This window comes from Penaeus chinensis, chromosome 8 (genome assembly GCF_019202785.1).
Source record: "Penaeus chinensis breed Huanghai No. 1 chromosome 8, ASM1920278v2, whole genome shotgun sequence".
NCBI classification, from domain to species: domain Eukaryota; kingdom Metazoa; phylum Arthropoda; class Malacostraca; order Decapoda; family Penaeidae; genus Penaeus; species Penaeus chinensis.
Genome location: NC_061826.1, coordinates 22,206,572 through 22,216,571, shown reverse-complemented (window position 1 = coordinate 22,216,571; position 10,000 = coordinate 22,206,572).

The following is a 10,000-nucleotide window of genomic DNA, read 5'->3' as shown; positions in this document are numbered from 1 at the left end:
TTTATTTTTAAATTCCCCATTATTTACTGAAGTAAAGTATGAAACTATTATATAAATAGCTTCATACTTCATACCAGAGACCATGATTTTGTTATGTGCAAATACACCGTAACTCATTGTGGCCTTTCAGTTCTTTAATTTTGCGCGAGCACCTAAAACAAAAGATAGCAGACGGATGAAAGAACGTCGAGTGGGAACTTTCAGTAGTTCGAACAGAGAGAGATAGAAAGAGAGAGAGGGAGGGAGGGAGAGAGAGAGAGAGAGAGAGAGAGAGAGAGAGAGAGAGAGAGAGAGGGAGGGAGGGAGGGAGAGAGAGAGAGAGAGAGAGAGAGAGAGAGAGAGAGAGAGAGAGAGAGGGAGGGAGAGAGAGAGAGAGAGAGAGAGAGAGAGGGAGGGAGGGAGGGAGAGAGAGAGAGAGAGAGAGAGAGAGAGAGAGAGAGAGGGAGGGAGAGAGAGAGAGAGAGAGAGAGAGAGAGAGGGAGGGAGGGAGAGAGGGAGAAAGAGAGAAGAAAGACGAGTGAGAGGGGGGTGAGGGTGAGAAAGGGATGGAATAAAAGTGAGGGTAAGATAGAGACAAAAAGAGAGAATGGGAGAATGAGAGGGGAAGAAGTGAGAGAGTGGAGAGAGAGAGGATTAGGGTGGTTAATGAGGGAAGGAGGGAGATGGAGGCAAAGGAAGAGTGAGAGAGAAGGGAACAAAGTGTGTGGATTTGGAGGAATAGGGTGATTGTGAGGTAGGGAATGGAAGAGAAAGAGAGAGTGGGAGGAAGGGAAGGATAAAGGAGGAGGGAGGGTAAATAAGAAGGTGAAAGGATAAGTGAGAGTGAGAGAGAGAGGAGGGTGAGGGTGAAAGCGAGGAGAGGAGGAAAGAGAGAGAGAGAGAGAGAGAGAGAGAGAGAGAGAGATCATTTGCCTTGTACAGCACCAAGAACTGCAGCTCAGATTATTCTAGCCTGTAGCAAAGCAATCCTTTACAAGCGCCGGTATTGAGCGCTACACGAAACTCAGCAAATACAGACTTAATCAGAGCCAACGCATAAATCGTCATCCTCAAAAATCCCGTTAATCGAGGTGTAGTGCCTCAGAGTGGAAGGCGACCTCTAAGCTACCGGATCTGTAAAACTAGGAGTCACTCAGAGGCTTCTTCCTCTGACACATAAATAAATTACTTATGTCACCGTAGGGGGCATACAGTTGAAAAGTGACAGTCAAAATTTAATCAAGATAGGGAAACATCAGAATTTGGTATCTGAACGGGTACATAATAACGCTCTGGTCGTTCAGACACTTCAAATCCTGTCTACTGGTCCACAACACCACAGACCATCAGGATTTGGTAGTTTGCCACTGACGACTATCCACCCACTTATCAACCACAATTCGGTTCTCCTGGGCCCTGGTTCAGTGCCCCACTCCAACAAAGTATCGGGCAGTCTTACCATTTTCTCAGCTAATGCCAGAGGTTTCTCGACAAACATTGGTGGCTTTACCCATAGCTATAACATACCAAATAACCCCGATATTATCGCCACGTTAGAGACTTCTAAATTCAACAGTCTCAGAGATTTTTTTTTACAAATAGATGATTTCTGGAAAAAAAGGATAGAATGGACAGAACGAGCTGCTCCTTCGGTGGTGTTTTTTATTATGTGTCTGTTATAGCCCCCAGTGGCAAGGAGTAGAACCCATTGTGTTAATACAAAACAACATTGATTGGATATTGCATCAGTGCACCTGCAAAAACATCCTAATAGTAGGTGATATAAACCAGTATCTTGTTGCAAGATCTTTTGAAGATCTATTAACAATACATGGGCTTAACAACCATGTTAATTTTCGCACCCATATATCAGGCTCCCGATTGGTTCCTGTCATTTACGATCTTCCCGAAGGAACAGTTAGCTGCCGTAGTAAAGGAACAATGGGCCCTTCAGATCATTATGCCATATTTAGCATGATTAACCTGAAGGTCATTCGTGAGGAGGCACTGACAAGAACCATCTAGAGCTACTAGCATGGTTTTTACAGTGCTTTAGAAAACATTGTGTGGGACTCCATTCTCACAGATTGTATAAGCATACCCACTGAAACTGCAAGAACGCTTTATACCTCACAAAATACCTCTGTAAGATTATTACAGATCAGCCTTAGTTCGATCAGATATGCAGACTTGCAGCCGACGAAAAAATCAGAGCTTGGAATCGTTTTAAACATGAAACATAAACACAAAACCAGATGAACCACAAGTTTGCCTGCAAAAGAATGAAACGGGTTCAGAAATCGGCCATCGAACAATGGTGAAAAAGTCTCGGTACAAAACTTACCAACTGTTCAGTTGGAAGTAAAGACTGGTGGAGCTTAGTTCAAAAGCAATTGGGCCTCATGTTTCATGATTAACAGATAGTAACGTAGTAACATATAGCCAGGACAAAGCTGAATTACCTGCCTCCTTCTTCTCTCAGAAAATGAGAGCATGTGAACCTGACCGCACCCCCCTCAACTTCCATACTTAAACACACTCATCATCTGTGTTGAGGAACTTAAACAAAAAATAAAGTCTTTGAACCTGACAACGTAAGTTCCAACATATTTAAGAAGTGTGATGACCAGCTTGCCATCTTGTGCCAAAACTGCTTTCAACAGCAAAAGTGGCCAGCTATCTGTGGCAGTACATAAAAAAAAAAGTCAAACACCCCCAGAAAACTACAGGCCCATATCACTACTCTCGATTATGGCAAAATGTACGAAAAAAAATCCGACCTGCTTCTACTAGTCACCAATTGCAACAAATTTCTTGATGCTGGCAAAGAAACTTACGTCATTGCCCTGAATACTGCTGGTGTATTTGACACAGTATGGTACAGGCATTTTTGTTTCAAAAATAAATTGGCATTGATGGTGACCTGCTGAAGCTAATTGAAGATTATCTATGAGGAAGAACTCTTCAAGTTGTGGTAAACGGTTACACTTCAGTTGAATACCCAATCAGTGCAAGTATGTCCCGGGGCAGCTTCATTGCCCTGCTCTTATGGAACGTCTAGTTCAAAGACATTCTACATTTGATTCCAGAAGCCCATGCATATGCTGACGACTGCACGTTATCCTCTATATGTGAAAAGCATGAATGCACTGCCACTGGTGAATATATTCATGATGTGTTATCTCGTATCACCTCATTGGGCCGACGCTGGTAGGTTACATTTACACCAAATAAAGAGCAGGTCATGTTTATTATATTCCGTCGACAGAATCTACTAACCCCATCCATTAGCATTGGTGGAAAAATAATTGATCTGCCAGGAGAAATTAGCATCCTTGGGGCGCAGATTGGTAATCAAATGACATTCACTAGTCACGTAAAGGGTCTGGCTAAAAGAGCAACTCATAACCTGACATGCGGACGCCGAATCTTTCATCTTCTAGACAGCAGATGTTGTTGGATGCTCTACAACTCACTATTTCGTCTTTTGATAGAATATTCTCCTCTTGTAGGGTCGTCCTGCCCGCCATCCTTCTTTCCCTACTTGACAGAGTACAAAATCAAGCCCATCAGCTTGTGGAATTCAAAATGCGGGAAAATGATTGCTCGCTCTACTTCCAGTCTCTCCAGCACCATAGAGACGTGGCGGCGTTGTGCGTGTTCTATAAGGTAAACCAGCAGAATACTAACAAGTCACGAACTTCACGTTACTTTTGCGAGGACTGAGAACTTTCTACGTACATTCCTGCCGAGGTAATCCAGCATGTGGAGTTGGTTGGTGCGAGAGACGAACTTGCATCTCTTAACATCCATCCAACAGTTCAGTTCAGCAGTGCACTTGTAGAGGCTGCAGTATGATTGCGGATAACTTTTTACTGCGATAAGCTACCTTCGGCATAAGTCCTTTTTGTTTCTACTTTTATAACTCTCTACGAGTCATCCTAAAGATGGCTTTAGCTTCATCATTAAATGTTTAAGCAGCAAGGCGACCTACGACTGAACTAAAATAATGTTTAGAAAAAAAGAGCAAGAGGGAGGGAGACAACGAGAGAGATAGAGAGTAAGACTGAGGAAGGGAAATAATAAAGAGGAGGGAGGGAGGAATAGAAAAAGATAAAAAGTGATAGAGAGAGACTAAAAGAGATAATGTAAGAGTGAGGTGACGAAAGAGATAGATAAGGAGGATTAGAGAGAGAGGGGGGGGGGGGTAAGAATGTCGGAAACTGAAGCTGATGAGGGAGGGAGGAAGAGAGAGAGCGAGAGAGTGGTGAAAGAAAACTTAGTACGGGGAGAAAGATGAAGATGAGGGAGGGAGGGAAGAAGAGAGAGATAAAGAACAGAGGTATGGCGAGAGAGAGAGAGAGAGAGAGAGAGAGAGAGAGAGAGAGAGAGAGAGAGAGAGAGAGAGAGAGAGAGAGAGAGAGAGAGAGAGAGAGAGAGAGAGAGAGAGAGAGAGAGAGGGGGGGGGGAGGGAGAGAGAAAGAGAGAGAGGGGGGAGGGAGGTATGGCGATAGAGAGAGAGAGAGAGAGAGAGAGAGAGAGAGAGAGAGAGAGAGAGAGAGAGAGAGAGAGAGAGAGAGAGAGAGAGAGAGACCGAAACAGAGACAGACACAGAGTGGGAAGGAGGAGGGTGAGGGAAAGAGAGGAAGGATGAGAGAAAGAGAGCAAGAGGTAGGATGAGAGAAAAAGAGGGAGACAGACAAAGAGTGAGAAGGAGGAGGGTGAGGGAAAGAACGGAAGGATGAGAGAGAGAGAAAGTGAGGAGGAAGGTATGGCGAGAGAGAGAAATAGAGACCGAAACAGAGAGGAGGGAGGTATGGTGAGAGAGAGAGAGAGAGAGAGAGAGAGAGAGAGAGAGAGAGAGAGAGAGAGAGAGAGAGAGAGAGAGAGGAGGGAGGTATGACGAGAGAGAGAGAGAGAGAGAGAGAGAGAGAGAGAGAGAGAGAGAGAGAGTGAGAGAGAGAGAGAGAGAGAGAGAGAGAGAGAGAGAGAGAGAGAGAGAGAGTGAGAGAGAGAGAGAGAGAGAGAGAGAGAGAGATAGAGGAGGGAGGTATGGCGAGAGAGAGAGAGAGAGAGAGAGAGAGAGAGAGAGAGAGAGAGAGAGAGAGAGAGAGAGAGAGAGAGAGAGAGAGGAGAGAGAGAGGAGAGGTATGGCGAGAAAAGGAGAGAGAGAGAGAGAGAGAGAGAGAGAGAGAGAGAGAGAGAGAGAGAGCGACAGAGAGAGGGGGGAGGAAGGATTAAAAAGAGAGAGAGAAGGATGGGGGGGGGGTGAGGATGAAAGAGAGAGAGAGAGAGAGAGAGAGAGAGATGAGGGAGGAGGATGAAAGAGAGAGAGAGAGAGAGAGAGAGAGAGAGAGAGAGAGCTGAGAGAGGAGGATGAAAGAGAGAGAGAGAGAGACAGAGAGAGAGAGAGAGAGAGAGAGAGAGAGAGAGAGAGCGACAGAGAGAGGGGGGAGGAAGGATTAAAAAGAGAGAGAGAAGGATGGGGGGGGGTGAGGATGAAAGAGAGAGAGAGAGAGAGAGAGAGAGAGAGAGAGAGAGAGAGAGAGAGAGAGAGAGAGATGAGGGAGGAGGATGAAAGAGAGAGAGAGAGAGAGAGAGAGAGAGAGAGAGAGAGAGAGAGAGAGAGAGAGAGAGAGATGAGGGAGGAGGATGAAAGAGAGAGAGAGAGAGAGAGAGAGAGAGAGAGAGAGAGAGAGAGAGAGAGAGAGAGAGAGAGAGAGAGAGAGAGAGAGTAAGAGAGAGAGGGAGAGTGAGAGACATATACATATACATAGGTAGATAGAGAGAGAGAAAGAGCGAGTTGGGGAGGCGAGTAAGAGGGAGAAAGTGAGGAAAGGATGGAGCGAGGTGCATGCTATTAAAAGGTGGTGGATTGTAAGGTTGGTGTTGCATTGAGCACCTTGGAGGTAAATTCTTTTCTAGATAGGGAGTGAAGTGGGTTACTTTAGTGGCATTGACCCCAAGACGGGCCACCACCACTTCCTCCCTTCTTACTTTCCTGTGGGCTTGTCCCACTGTTCGATGTTTTGTTTGACTTTGTTAGTCAGTTGGAGGTTGACCCACTCACTTTGCCATAGATGTATTTTTGTTTTTATAAGAGACACTACATGCTTGAGATCTGTACGGACTATGCTAAGGTCTAGATCACCAGTTGACCCAACTAATTTGTCAGACTGTTCATTACCCATTTTTTTTTTTTTTTTTTTTTTTTTTTTGGGGGGGGGGGGGGTCTAAGGATCTAATGGCTTTAAAAGAACTCAGTGAATCTAAAAAAGTAAATAACTATTCCATCGCCAGTCGATAGTGCAAAATCCAAGGCTTTATCAATTGCAAAAAGTGCGGCAAGAAATATCAGTGTCTGATTCGGCAGTCTGAAACTCATTCAGTCGACCATATACCCTCATTTGTCTTGGAGCCGTCGGTATATATATGAAAAGAGGAAAGCTGTTTGATAAGGATCTCTCTAAACCTCTGACGCACCTCCACCTCCGGTACCATGACCTTGCTGATGGAAGCCCAACATCCACGAAGGTAAATGTGGACGTTTCCCATGGCGCTATATTTGAATGAACCAGGGTATCGATGGAAGAGAGATCTGATGTTCGGCTTCCTCCAATGTGAAAACATTACCCTAATATTCTTAAAACTCCAAAGACTTTCTGTCAGCTTCGCATTTATTTCCAGCAATGCTCTTTAATAAATTTAGTGCTCTTTGATATTTATTCTTTAATTGACCTATGTGATCTTTCCAATTTAATCTATGGTCAAAAAGTAGACCAAAAGAATTTACAGTATTTTGAAATGCTATTGGGTGATTGTCTTGAGTTAGCCTGATGTTCGGCTTCCTCCAATGTGAAAAAAATACCCTAATGCTCTTTCTTGTGGGAAACTTAAACCCCACTGGAGGCCCCAGTTATGAATCATATCCAGTGCCAGTTAGATGTGATTTGCCGAAAATTCTACATTACTGCTGGAATGGCATAATACACAATCATCAGTGCACAGTAAGTATTTAAGATTCCCAGGGGAGCTAGTAAGATGTTATTAATCATGCACAGAAACAATCTTGGTGACAAGGCACTTCCTTGATTGCCCGGACAAAAATGTCTGATTAAGGAAATTGTCAGAAAATAATTTAACAGCAAAAGTTCTGTTAGAAATGAAATTTTGTATGAAGGCAAGTTTCCACATAATCCAAAAGCAGAAAGTTTTCTGAGCAGGCCATATCGCCATGTAGGTTTTTTCTATATCTAATACTGAAATATATATATATATATATATATATATATATATATATATATATATATATATATACGCAATTGGGCGGGTCTGGAATTTCCCCCTCCTTTCAATATGGGAATGATGTGTGTGAAGTGCCATGAGTTTGGAAAAGTCTGTACACTTCTAGCAACTTAATCATGGCATCATCTCATATCGAATCTCATCGGGGGACTGGGGATGTTCCTCTATAGGATCGGACAAGCTCATCCATTATTAGATCTTGGTTGTAATCTAAGTCATCTCCTGTGGCAAAATATAAAGGTTGCAACTCAATTGTTTCCTTAGTGATCAGGAATGCTGGATGGTAATTTTTCTGAGCTGTTTGTATATGAGAACTGCCTTGCAAGTGCATTAGCAATGTCTCGAGGCGAATATAAATTAGTACCCTCATGAATGATGTTTTTAATTTTGAAAGATGTTTTTTTCCTTATTTATTTTATTGACAGCGGTCTTATTGTTCTAAGATCCCTAGCTATTGCTTGTTTGTAATTCGAAGAGTTCTCAATATTGATGTTACTTCTGAAAAGCCTGTAGGCCCTATTGCGTTTACACAGCGCCCTGCGGTAATCTGGTGTCCACCATGGAACTCTGTGCTTAATGCTATCCTAGGAATGGATATCATTGCTGTATCTAATATACAATTCTGAACATAATTTACTATATTATCTATGGTTTCTTCAACAAGTTCGAGCTTGACGCTCCTTGTGATGGCGACCCAGTCTTCTCTTTTTACATTAAATTTAGATGCTGAAAGTGATCTTGTTCTGTAGCATGACTCAGATATGTGCTATTTATTTTTGTTTTGCTAATTTACTAATTCAGCAATTTCTTTTATTGTTTTATTTAATGTTTTATCTGATTCATCAAATCCTTTAACATTTCCTTCATTTTAGCAATTTCCTTATCCTTTGCTGCCATCTCTTAACTGTTACTACCTGCATTGGAATTGTTATTTACTGTTTCAGTGTAGGAAGTACTGGGTTTGCTTGTCAAGCCTTCAACTTTCCTTTTGGCTTTACGGTAACTAACTTCATGTTCCCTCATGTATGCCAATGTCTCGGTTTCTTCTTTTGACTGCTGCATTCAGCAGAGCCCTACCGATGGGAACCTCCGAAGTTAATACACTTAAGAGTAGCTTCAGTACATGTAGTTTTATCATGAGATTTACCACAAGTAAATTTATCAATGTCTTTATCAATGCATCATAATATGGTGTATTCAAATTTGTGTTATAGAGGACTGTTTTTTAATATAACGTCGTACTTGGACAAGTTCATATCCACAGTCCAGTTTTTGTTCTCACATTCCCATCCAGTTTGGTCATACATTTCACTTCCACTATACTTGGTCCTTCATATTATCTAGGATTTTGCTTTCTTCCAGCATCCTGATATCCCTGTGAAAGATTACTCCCTTATAGGTATTTGGGGCAACGAGAATAGTTACTTTCACTTGGAGATTATGAATGTGTGTCAGTTTAAGATCATAAAACTGGGAATTAAATTGTACTTTAACCAGGAGACTACCATCTCACAATTTACAAACAAATCAAAACCACCACCCAATTGACCATCAAGGACGTTTTTGATGATAAATCGGTTAACAATCTTGAGCAACTGACTCAGTTACACAGTGAACATTCAGAAACCTTGCATTCTCTGCAGGGATGTTAATCACTGGCCGCACCTATCCGCCATGTTAATAAAATTAGGTTAAAAAAAAAAAAGTCTGCGAGATTATCGGTCCCTTGGTTTGGTTTGGGAATTTAATGCGTTTATTCCAGGGGATACTTAGGTATTTTGGGGGTTTCCTTGGAAGGTCTCGGGCTCGGTTCACTACAATACGCATACTCACTTTCTCACCTGCACTCACACTTACACATACGCGCGCACGCGCACGCAGAGAAACAAAAGTAAATGGCTAATGTCCACTAAAATGTGGATGACTCACAAGAATAGTTTCTAAATTACTACCTTGCAGTAAGTATTTAAAAACATAAATCTTGTCCTTGGGGTAGTAAGTCCTTCACTATGGGGCACTCCAGACAATGATGGTGTAGAGTGTCAGCATTGGGAAGATCGCACAAATTGCAAGACAAATAATAGAGCATGTCCTCAAGACACCTGCCACACTGGCCGGTACCCCAACCGCAGCCTCGCACTCACCACATTGTGGCTGCGTATCATGAGCGACGGTATTTGTGTGCACAGTTCACAAAATTTTCGTAGCGCTGGATGGAAACATTGCTATCATGTTCTACATTCCTATGATTCAATATTAAGGCATGATATTCAGAGTATGTAGTTTTTCTGTGACACTGGAGGGAGGGGGTGCATGTGTGTCAGGCATGTCCAGGGCACAAGCAGTCTTAGCAAGATTGTCCACAGTTTCATTAGCCGTGAGCCCAAAGTGAGAAGGCATCCATGAAAAGCGCACAGGTGAGCTATCGGGAGCTATGGCGCACTTCCGTGTGCCTGCAGCGAGCCGTTGACATAGAGATGGTGGGCAGCGGGAACAGATGCAGAAACTCTGGCGAAGGCCTCTAGTGCCAGTTGCGTTTGCTGCCTTGGAGGTTGGAGTGAAGGAGACCTCTGGATGAGATACTCGCCAGGGCGGTAAACCAGTATTATCTTCTACTGCATAGAAGGTAACTGTAGTCCCGGGAATGTCAGGTAGGAGAGAGAGTAAGCAGTGCATAAGAACATTAAACAGCAGTGGACTAAGAACACCACCTTGA